General features: G+C 41.0%; 2 protein-coding genes across 6 annotated transcripts in view; both read right to left on the bottom strand.

Annotated features, from left to right (window-relative positions):
• LOC138949026 (uncharacterized) overlaps positions 1 to 12401 on the bottom strand; it is a 116682-nt gene that overhangs the window by 95064 nt on the left and 9217 nt on the right. The window lies entirely within an intron of this gene.
• Positions 1 to 12401, bottom strand: part of LOC138949033 (uncharacterized) — a 127065-nt gene that overhangs the window by 113583 nt on the left and 1081 nt on the right. Inside the window, exon 2 of one of the 2 annotated variants that reach the window (XR_011450146.1) lies at positions 9855 to 10090. The exons of the other annotated variant lie outside the window; for it this stretch is intronic. The gene's annotated coding sequence lies outside the window, so the exon portion shown is untranslated. Of the gene's footprint in view, positions 1 to 9854; positions 10091 to 12401 lie in introns of those variants that run through there. 2 annotated transcript variants of the gene reach the window in all.

Genomic DNA, 12401 nt, shown 5'->3' with positions numbered 1-12401 from the left:
GAATTCTAAGCAACTTCATTTTTTTAATTTATATTTTTATTTTGAGTTATAAAATCAAACTCACAGCGATGGAAGACTCTGTATTAGAATCTTTATCGACAGTATTTGACACCGTTGAATTACAAGTAACGGATCCTCAAAATGTGCAGTCCAGTGTGCAAGACGCCATTGAACAAATTCCAAACAATTTGTTGATTGAACCTCCAGTAAAAGTGCAGATAGTCAGTTTAATAAAATACAAAACAGTCAGTGATGAGGTGCTAGAAGTTCATGTTTCAACCAGACAACTAGCACTTAATTCTATGGCAGAATTGAATGGAAACTGGGCAGATGAAATGATGAAACGGTTTGAGCAAGCTGCAGAGGATGCAAAGATGAAAGGATCCGGATGGTCAGAAGGTGAAATTATAAAAATAGAATTGAAGCTAAGTAAATTTGCCCCCATCAGAGGTAGAAGTTACATACCTTTACCTCCTGCTCTTGTCAAAAAACGTGCTGTGCTGAACATAAAGAATGATGATGACAAATGTTTTATGTGGTGTGTTCTGGCAAGACTGTACAGTGTAAAGAAAAATGCAGAAAGAGTGTCTAACTATCATGCATACAGAAATAAACTAAACTTTACTGGTATTGAATTTCCTGTCAGCATTACAAGCATTGTACTTCTTCTTCTTCGTTCGTGGGCTGAAACTCCCACGTACACTCGTGTTTTTGCACGAGTGGAATTTTACGTGTATGACCGTTTTTACCCCGCCATTTAGGCAGCCATACGCCGCTTTCGGAGGAAGCATGCTGGGTATTTTCGTGTTTCTATAACCCACCGAACTCTGACATGGAATACAGGATCTTTTACGTGCGCACTTGGTCTTGTGCTTGCGTGTACACACGAAGGGGGATAAGCCACTAGCAGGTCTGCACATAAGTTGACCTGGGAGATCGGAAAAATCTCCACACTTAACCCACCAGGCGGCCGCGGCCGGGATTCGAACCCTCGACCTTCCGATTAGGAGGCCGACGTCTTACCACCACGCCACAGCGCCCGTCACAAGCATTGACAAATTTGAACAGCAAAACAAACCCATCACCGTAAATGTTTACACGTGGGATGAGGAAGATGAACTGAAACCAGTCAGAATATCAAAGAACTCACCAACGATTGGTGATTGTGATACTAACCATGTTGACATGTTACTAATGACTGATGGTGTAAAATATCATTACACTTTGATTCGTACAATGAGTAGACTGATGGCGAGCACAAGCAATCACAATAGTAAACAAGACTTTTGTAGGCGATGTCTCTTGCGTATTCCATCAATTCATGCAGCACTTATACACAAGCAACATTGTAAGAGCGTTGATGATGCGGTTGTGAAGTTAACAACACCACCGCCAGACAGCAAAGTGTATTTTAAGAATGTATGCAAACTACAGAAAAGTCCTTATGTTGTTTATGCTGACTTTGAATCTATCATTGTGCCATATGAAGGACCTTTACCAAAAGACCTACCTAAAACAGTAACTCTAAGTAATCATCAAGTCTGTTCATATGCATTTATTGTTGTTAGTTCAGATGGTAAACATTCTAAACCGCAATTGTACAGAGGACCTAATGCAGCAAAGAACTTCTTACAGCAAATGAACCAAGTGCGAAATGACTGCTCCAAACAACTGAATCTTTCAGACATTGTTATGAAACCTGAAGACCAAGAACAGTTTAACTCTACCACACAGTGTTGGATATGCGAACAAAGTCTAACACCAAACACAGACAATCCAATAGTAAGAGATCATGATCATGTAAGTGGGCAGTTCCGAGGAGCAGCACACAGCAAATGTAATCTACAATTAAAGTTTGATCCTAAGACTTGGAAGCTTCCAATCTTCTTCCATAACTTGCGCGGTTATGATTCACATCTGATCATGCAGGCAGTAACTGATGAATACAAAGCAAGATGCATTGCGCAGTCTTCAGAAAAGTACATGGCCTTTACTCTGAATAGTTTATACTTCTACGATTCTGCTCAACATCTGATGGGAACACTTGAGTCTTTATCTTCATCCCTAACTGCTTTCCCAATCACATGTAAGTACTTTAATTGACAGTGACTTAGTTAGAAAGGGAGTCTATCCATATGAATACATGGATTCGTGGGAGAGGTTTGATGAAGATGAGTTACCGCCAAAGGATGAAGGGTAAGGGTATAAGTGACGAAGACTATGAACACGCTAAGACTGCATGGAATAAATTAGGATGTAATACAATGGGTGATTATCATGATCAATATTTGTTGGCTGATGTTTGTTTACTTGCAGATATATTTGAGAATTACAGAAGAACATGTATGAAGCACTACAATCTAGATCCTTCACATTACATATCTGCACCAGGCATGAGCTGGGATGCATTTCTTAGATTTACAGGAGTAAAGATTGACTTGCTATCAGATCTACCTACACTTCAGATGATTGAAAATGGACTACGTGGAGGAATCAGTATGGCTTCACACAATTACTGCAAAGCCAACAACAAATACTTGGACGACTTTGATCCTATGAAACCTTCTAATTACATCATGTATCTAGATGCAAACAATTTGTATGGTTGGGCAATGTGTCAGACGCTTCCACTTCGGAACTTTAAGATCTATTCAGGACCATTTTCACAATGTGTTGTGCTGACAATATTAAAAGCAGGCCCAGACAGTCGAAAGGGATGGATACTAGAAGTTGACTTAGACTATCCACTATCACTTCATGATCTACATAATGATTATCCTTTAGCGGCTGAGAGGTTAAAAGTAAACCCAAGAGAACCTCCAAAGCTGGTGCCCAATCTGTTTCACAAAAAGAAGTATGTGTGTCACTACAGACTGTTACAGTTTTACATTAGACATGGATTAATTTTGAAGGCTGTTCATCGTATAATTTTATTTGATCAAGAACAGTTTATGAAACCTTACATCATGAAAAACACAGAACTGAGAACCAAAGCCGCTGATGCATCAGAGAAAGACTTTTTTAAACTGATGAACAACAGTTGCTTTGGTAAGACAATGGAAAACCCACACAAGAGAAAGGATGTTAGACTTGTTACAAGAGAAAATGAGGCCATCAAGCTGACATCCAAACCACAGTATCAAGACTTTAAATACTTTCATGAACAGCTGTATGGTATCTTAATGAAAAAACTTGTAGTCAAGCTTGACAAACCAGTATTCATAGGCTTTACTGTGCTAGAGTTGTCAAAACTGTTGATGCTTGAGTTTTTGTATGATTATTTGAAACCAAGATATCCCAAATCGAGAGTACTTTACACAGACACAGATTCATTCTTACTTGACATTCCAGCGGATGACATTTACAAAGATCTAGAAGCTGAAAGTCCTGCAGTAAAAGGAAAAGATTCTTTTTATGACACTTGCGACTACCCTAAAGAATCACCATTGCACTCAAATGTTAACAAGAAGGTTATTGGAAAGATGAAAGATGAAATGAATGGGAAGATAATTAAGGAGTATGTTGGATTGCGTGCAAAGATGTACAGTGTTGCAAGTGAGAAAGGGGTGGTTAAAAAAGCAAAGGGTGTAAGCAAACAGGTTGTAAAGTCGAGCATATCGCATGATAACTACAAGGAAGCACTGTTTCAGAAGCGAGTGTTTCACCATGACAACCCTAAGATCAGTTCCGCGCTTCATCAGATCAACACAACTATTGTAAACAAGAAATCTTTAGATGCTAATGACACAAAGCGCGTTTATTCATCACCAGAATATTCTTATGCAATTGGGCACTGGAGAACAAACGCGGCTCCAAATAGTCTGAGTGTGTAATAAGAATTTTTGTCAATCGGGAAAACCCGCTATGACAGCTTTGTTTTGACTGCAGCGGGGAAAAGGACGTTGCTTGTGAAAGGGGAGTGTTTGTGAAAGGGGAGAAGGCTTTGTTGAGTTTCAAAGCAGCCACCAAGTACACTTGTCAAAGCTTGATTCAATAAACAAGTCATTTGCATAAAGTGCACTCGGCGGCCGCCCGAAGGCAGCCTAAATATTGAAGCGTAGTGAAGCGTAGTGAAGCGTAGTGAAGCGAAGCGTTGAAACAGAGTGACCCAAGCCGCCGGTTTACCAGCAAGACCTACCGTTCACGCGTGAACGGTACTATTTTTAGAATCCTAGAATTCTTGAGAATGTTGGAGCTGGCTTGTTTCTGGTACATGAGGATCTTGTTTCCAGATGGAAGCAAATTCTGGCACTTGCAGCATGCTCTTAATGTTATTTAGCTTGCTGTAAATAAAACGAAAGGGGAGACCAACAGCAAAAAATCCAGGATATCCATAAAGAACACCTGCAACGGCTCGTAATTTCCGTGCATGAACATCGGAATAGCCTGTTTTTGCTTTCAACCAGTCAGCCCAAGTTTCTGTTATTCTCCCTTCTTTCCTCTCCTTCTCCTGCCAGTTTTTACACAGAATTAAAAAGTTGCCAAACTGAATGTAAATCATCATAGTCTGTGCATCTTGTCTAGCTAAATTTCTCACTCCTTTGTTTAATCTTTCTACCATTTCGTCTTCATTTGATGGGTTTTCAAATAATTTCTCAGAAAAAGCTTCTCTGGAAATCGTTGTTTTTATATCAGCTTGATTAGAAATCAGATAATTGTGTAATGCCTGTGGAGTTGTGAGATCATTTCTGCTTTTCTTTACTCCTGTTTTTTCTTTGAACAACTGCTCAATCTTTCTTTTCGGCTTTTTAGGTAATTCTATCGGCCCTTCTTTTACAGCTTTATCTACAATTTGCACCATTTCTTCAAAATACTTCCGATTCTCTAACAAAGTTTTCTTCTCTTCTTCTGTCCAAAATTCTGATGGTGTTGGTGGTGGAAGAGGAATTTCCTGAGCTTGCTCAAAAGCCATACTTTCTGAATCTAACAGTTTTTGGTTAGCTGCTTGCGCTTCACTAATTTCCTGAGCTAATTCTTGTGAAGAAATACTGTCTTGAGACATGAGATTAATCAACAGAAACACAAATTCAAACACTTCTCTCACAGAAAACTGCCACCGCTTCCAACAAGTCTGAACAGCACAACCACCAAAGTAATATGACAAGATATCCCAGCCCCGTTGCTAGCCACAACAAAACATTAGGGTGGACGTGACGTAACTGTTGCTATCACATGATTTAATCTTGTCTTGCCATTGGAGGAATATAGAAGACAAGCTTGCAGGCTGGCTGTTTGTTTTTACCAGATCAATACGGTAGTCTTGGGCTTGGCTACGACGGGCAGATTGGATTAATATTTCAATGGAAACTAAATTTAGCGTTGTATCAGAGAAAGGGAGAATGTACGTTCTGGGTTACTGATTCCGACAGACCCGGCATTGGTTCAAAACAACCTTACTTTACTGTATTTTTTTGTATGGATTTATGCAGTATTTTTCTGATTTTGTCGCATGTTTCATTTTAGTAAAAGTTTAGTCCAGAAGCCTATTTTTGGTTAATATTTAGGGTCTGTCGGAATCGGTGAGCCAGAACGTACATTCTCCCTTTCTCTAAGCCTTTTAGTTTGGCAACACAGTATGCCCATCCACGTAAATCCGACCACAATCTGTCTTTCAATGACCGCGCCCTCTATGTCGGAGCGGCCATCCTACGGATTCTTTGGCCAGTTTCCATGTTGGAAAGCAGGGCTGGTGTGCACGAAGCAAAACTGGGCGTAACCCGACGTGGTGGAAACACCGTGATTTCAAACAATCTGACCCCGCGGCTGCGTTCCGCTTATTTGGGCGGAACCCAGTTTCGCTTCGTGCATCCCAGCCCTGGGCTCTTCAAACTGTTGTACCTATACGCACTAGAATTCGAAACAAAAATATTGGAAATTCTTAAAAAGGGGTCCCGGGACGCACAACACCTGAAAAGAGCGGGTCCAGGGACGCACTAAATTTGTGTAATCATGTGTACCGTTGGTACTGATGTAAAGCCTTAACCAGTTTCCATAAAGAATAGACAAGAACGGATATTTGACTGGATTTAGAAGAGAGAAAATATTCTGCCAGATCTGTACCGACGTGTATTAAAGGCACACTAAGCCTCCCGTAAACCATCACAGATACGGTCAGGCTTTTACACACAGTACAAACACCCTTTGAGAACATCCTAGGTGCCCTTCCGTAAAGAGCGAACAATTTTCAAAGAATTTATTTTTGCTTGGTTTATCTTACCCCTGAGCCATCGTGAACCCGTGTGATCCAGTTTCCCTTTTTCACAATGTAGTCGTCAGTTAGTCATTTGAATGCGACTCGATGTGAGCTTATCTACAATAGCACGTTTTTATGCACGAAACAAACGGCTGTGGTTCACAAGAACTCTAGCGATGGCTTTTGACTGTTGAGAGGAACGGCGATATGCACTGTAAACCGTCGTCTGCTACGACACTTGCGTGACCCTGCTTCCGGGTTTGTACTGATCTTGTCTTGATGAAAAAATAATTCTTTTATGATTAAAGAATGTTTGTGAAACAAGCTGTCAATCTATTATTTAGATTTTAAAAGTTAGGTCTAGCGCAAAAACATTCTGATAATCATCGATTAACGGCTATCGCCGGTTTACATCGATAGAATCAGACCCGAAGGGAAGTAACTCAATTTTTGACCTGAGTTCAGGATGGGTCCAAAAAGTGTTCGAGACAATCTGCAAAATTAATTCTTTAAAAACTGCTCGCTCTTTACGTAGGGCACCTAGGATGTTCCCGTTTGGTGAGCGTTCAAATGGAAGCGTGTTTGTACTGTGTGTAAAAGCCTGACAGTATCTGTGATGGTTTACGGGAGGCTTACTGTCCGAGCGTGATTTCCGGTATCAGTTGAATAAGGTTCATAACAGCCGTCCAGCACCAAAACGAGGCGCCATTTGTAGAGGACCAAGTCCACGAAAATAAATTCTTTAAAACATTTCTCACGCTCAACAGAAAGCATCCAGGATGTTCGCGTTCGGTGAGCGTTCAAATGGAAGTATGCCTGTACTGTATGCAGACGCTCGGGGAACTCTGTGATGGTTTACGGGAGGCTTACTGTGCCTTTAACTGAGTACGTCTAACCGATATGACAAATAACGCTTGTGTGGAAGTCTCTCCTTCTGGTCTTTGGATCCTCGAATGATCCGTGGAGCGGATCCTTGGACCCCTTGAACATTATGACTGGGAGGCCCGGGACCCTCTACTTAGAGTATCTGTGGAGAGCCCTGGGAAAGGATTTAAGTAGAGGGTTGGCGGGGAAAAGGGGGTTGCGTGTGAGAGAGAGAGAGAGAGAGAGAGGGAGAGAGAGAGAGGGAGGGAAAGAGAGAGAGGGAGGGAAAGAGACATACGACAGTGAGAGAGATAGAGAGAAAGAGAGCGAGAGAGACAGAAAGAGAGAGAGAAAGAGAGAGACAGACAGACAGACAGACAGACAGAGACAGAAAGACAGAGACAGAAAGACAGAGACAGAAAGACAGAGAGAGACAGAGAAAGAGGTATGTTTGCCGAGGGTCGCACACAACATTTCTTACAACCTGGGAAGGGGACAATTAGACACTGAGACTTGAACACCTGGTTGCTGTTTAGGCCTTGCTTTTAATATTTATATGCTCAGATTATGTAGCCAGGTTTTCTGACATAAGAACGTGCTACTTGGAGCAGACGACACAAGTGACGACCTTGTCGTTGATGTACGGAGGACAAGGAAGACTTCCGCACACAGTGACCACGTAGAAGAACAGAAGGCCGTTGTCATTCCTCACCCCGCTGGAGTCGTCTTCAGGACTGCCATCCAGACACACGTACTCGCCGCCATAGTGAGTGTGTCGCTCTGAAGCCAGGTGTCCGGTGTACTGAGGTGTCCAGCCCGGGGGACAGGTGAGGGTGGCGGGCACCATGATGGTGGTGGACTGAGGGGCCAGGCACACGGAGCAGGGCACGTCGTGGGCGTGATGACCAGGGATGTATCGATACTCAGCGCCGTACAGGTAGCCGTAGCATGGTGGTTTGGCCGTATTGTCAAACTGTGGCGTCCTGGTCAGACACAAGGGGTTGGTTCCGCTTCCTTTGTGGTCGTAGTATTTCCCTCCGGCAACCCCTTTAGTAAACACAGGAAACAGATGTTAGTGATAAATCCGACATGTCGGTACAGGGGGAGGGCCCCGAATTAGGGATCGGTTCCTAATGAGGACCGCCTCCCGTACACTAAAACAAAACAACGTAAGAGCGCTCAGAAACAATTCCAGTCGCGATACTAAGTCTTGCCCTCTTTGCATAACTTGCACATACAAAAACGGACGGCGATGCACAAACCAAAAGATATTAGGCCTTTTCACTACACTTCTGTACTCACTCTAATTGTGACGTTTACAACGGACTAGTTTCGGTCGGCAAACAGAGGTGACTACTTTACAAAAGAAAAAAAGAGAAAAAAAGGTTATAACAGACAGCTGAGACAGACACTGGTTGTAAAATCTCAAAATGTGACCCACCTTCTCCGTGTATTCGCAAAAATAATAGTAGGTACACGGGTTGCAGTAATTAACGAAGAAACTTTCTGTGATTACCTAATCACGACCCTACCAACCTGTCTAGCTAGTATTGAAGCTTTTGATAAGACACCATGCACAAAAGAAAGAAAGGGTGTGTGTGTGTGTGTGTGTGTGTGTGTGTGTGTGTGTGTGTGTGTGTGTGTGTGTGTGTGTGTGTGTGTGTGTGTGTGTGTGTGTGTGTGTGTAACGACATTTGTCCAACATTACACCACCCAAAACGACCTTTTTCTCGATATGATTTACTTTGAACCGTCGGAACGGTTACGAACATGATAGATATATCTCATTATTACCAATTCAGTGCCCCATATGGCTTTTTGACCAATCAGGACGGATTCTAGGTGACCCTCTAAATGTTATAACGTTCAGGCAGGGACCCTTTTTGTTTATCACGCTAAAAATTAACAAGACAAAGTAAAAATGTAATTCAACAATATCAGCGTGATTTATTCTAAAGAATGACACTTCAAATGCTGTCAGGTAATACTCTCTTTATCTAAAAAATACCGAAAAGCGAGTTTTGTCGGTGGGTGCTTTACGGAACAGCAAGGCACCGCCCATCGTCTGAGTGTGCAATGCCGACCGCTCACTTGAAATCTAAATGATCAAAGTTCGGAAAAATCAAGTGAAATTGCGCCACTCGCTTTACATCAAATGTATCTTTTCGTCATTTCCCATCCGTCTGGAGTCGGTTCTAAATCTGTCGCTCTCTGTTCAACGAGAAAAAGCGAAGCAACCGAAACGCATGTTCAACATGGTTTATCTTGTGAGATTGTTGTGTGTCAAAGGCATTTGACCTGTGAATATTCATCACGTCAGGTGTGTTACTCTGATTGGCTGACTCGGGTCACGAGAATTCTTTGACTGACAGGCATAATCAGGTAGAAGCGCTCAAGTTCCCATTGCGGCTGTTCTGTCTAATTCGCGGGGTTGCTTCGAAATTTCTTTTGGTCGAATTAAACGGTAATAAAACCGTTATTTCTAATGTTCTGACTGTTAGCAAATGATAGGCTCATGCTTGATATCTTTTTTCTCGACATGTCTTGTTATCATTTGCTAACAGTCAGCATATTAGAAATAACTCATATAATTGACATCAATGAGATTCTTTTGAGATTTGGCTAGCAGATTACCCATTTTGTCTCAATCTGTCACACAGTTTGTCTGATTGTTATGTGAAATAAAGCGGCCGCAATTTTGGCGAAGGATTGAAAAGCTGCCTTTTTGATGGCGATTTTCCACGGTATTATGTAGTTGATTTACAGTTTGATGGAAAATACCGTTTATTCAAAACACACAGCTTGAGAGCAAAAACCTGTTTGTGTGCATGTCAATACTAAAAGTAAATAGACCATCATGAGAATGGCGGTTTACATGCGTACGTGTGTGTGTGTGTGTGTGTGTGTGTGTGTGTGTGTGTGTGTGTGTGTGTGTGTGTGTGTGTGTGTGTGTGTGTGTGTGTGACTTACCAGTGTAAACCAGAGCGGTGTTGTTGGGACAGATTTTTCTCCCCCAGCGAACGAAACTTGAACCTGGAAAGGTAACAACAGCACTGAACGTAAGCAACTAGGTTCGAGGTTGTTGATTTTTAACGTCCCCTAGAATCTCGGGGTTAGAACGCTCCACGGTGTCTCCCACTGTGTCACAATGCTTCCCACAGTTGTGTCGAGATTTACCAATGTCGTCAATGTTTATTTGAACCACACAACCCAACTCTACTGTGTCTCTCGCTATGTCACAATGCTTCTTAAAATCATGTCAATATTTACCAATGTCGTCAATGTTTATTTGAACCGCACAACCCAACTCTACTGTGTCTCTCACTATGTCACATTGCTTCTTAAAATCATGTCAATATTTACCAATGTCGTCAATGTTTATTTGAACCACACAACCCAACTCTACTGTGTCTCCCGCTATGTCACAATGCTTCTTAAAATCATGTCAATATTTACCAATGTCGTCAATGTTTATTTGAACCGCACAACCCAACTCTACTGTGTCTCTCACTATGTCACAATGCTTATCATGTCAATATTTACCAATGTCGTCAATGTTTATTTGAACCGCACAACCCAATTCTACTGTGTCTGTCGCTATGTCACAATGCTTCTTAAAATCATGTCAATATTTACCAATGTCGTCAATGTTTATTTGAACCACACAACCCAATTCTACTGTGTCTCTCACTATGTCACAATGCTTATCATGTCAATATTTACCAATGTCGTCAATGTTTATTTGAACCGCACAACCCAATTCTACTGTGTCTCTCACTATTTCACAATGCTTCTTAAAATCATGTCAATATTTACCAATGTCGTCAATGTTTATTTGAACCGCACAACCCAACTCTACTGTGTCTCTCACTATGTCACAATGCTTATCATGTCAATATTTACCAATGTCGTCAATGTTTATTTGAACCGCACAATCCAACTCTACTGTGTCTCTCACTATGTCACAATGCTTCTTAAAATCATGTCAATATTTACCAATGTCGTCAATGTTTATTTGAACCGCACAACCCAACTCTACTGTGTCTCTCACTATGTCACAATGCTTCTTAAAATCATGTCAATATTTACCAATGTCGTCAATGTTTATTTGAACCGCACAACCCAACTCTACTGTGTCTCTCACTATGTCACAATGCTTTTTAAAATCATGTCAATATTTACCAATGTCGTCAATGTTTATTTGAACCACACAACCCAACTCTACTGTGTCTCTCGCTATGTCACAATGCTTCTTAAAATCATGTCAATATTTACCAATGTCGTCAATGTTTATTTGAACCGCACAACCCAACTCTACTGTGTCTCTCACTATGTCACAATGCTTCTTAAAATCATGTCAATATTTACCAATGTCGTGAACGTTTATTTGAACCACACAACCCAACTCTACTGTGTCTCTCACTATGTCACAGTGCTTCTTAAAATCATGTCAATATTTACCAATGTCGTCAATGTTTATTTGAACCGCACAACCCAATTCTACTGTGTCTCTCACTATTTCACAATGCTTCTTAAAATCATGTCAATATTTACCAATGTCGTCAATGTTTATTTGAACCGCACAATCCAACTCTACTGTGTCTCTCACTATGTCACAATGCTTCTTAAAATCATGTCAATATTTACCAATGTCATCAATGTTTATTTGAACCGCACAACCCAATTCTACTGTGTCTCTCACTATGTCACAATGCTTCTTAAAATCATGTCAATATTTACCAATGTCGTCAATGTTTATTTGAACCGCACAACCCAACTCTACTGTGTCTCTCACTATGTCACAATGCTTCTTAAAATCATGTCAATATTTACCAATGTCGTCAATGTTTATTTGAACCGCACAACCCAACTCTACTGTGTCTCTCACTATGTCACATTGCTTCTTAAAATCATGTCAATATTTACCAATGTCGTCAATGTTTATTTGAACCGCACAACCCAACTCTACTGTGTCTCTCACTACACAGATACAAGATACAAAAAAATTTTATTGTCCTCATCAATACAAGGAAATTTGGCATGTGTGTGGCAAGACATAATACACTGATACATAGACATTTACAAAGCAACAACTGAAGTTGTCATAATGCTTCTTAAAATCATGTCAATATTTACCAATGTCGTCAATGTTTATTTGAACCGCACACCCCAACTCTACTGTGTCTCTCACTATGTCACAGTGCTTCTTAAAATCATGTCAATATTTACCAATGTCGTCAATGTTTATTTGAACCGCACAATCCAATTCTACTGTGTCTCCCGCTATGTCACAATCCTTCTTAAAATCATGTCAATATTTACCAATGTCGTCAATGTTTATTTG

Source organism: Littorina saxatilis, linkage group LG15 (genome assembly GCF_037325665.1).
Source record: "Littorina saxatilis isolate snail1 linkage group LG15, US_GU_Lsax_2.0, whole genome shotgun sequence".
Taxonomy (NCBI): Eukaryota; Metazoa; Mollusca; class Gastropoda; order Littorinimorpha; family Littorinidae; genus Littorina; species Littorina saxatilis.
This window is presented reverse-complemented; position numbering and strand designations above follow the sequence as displayed.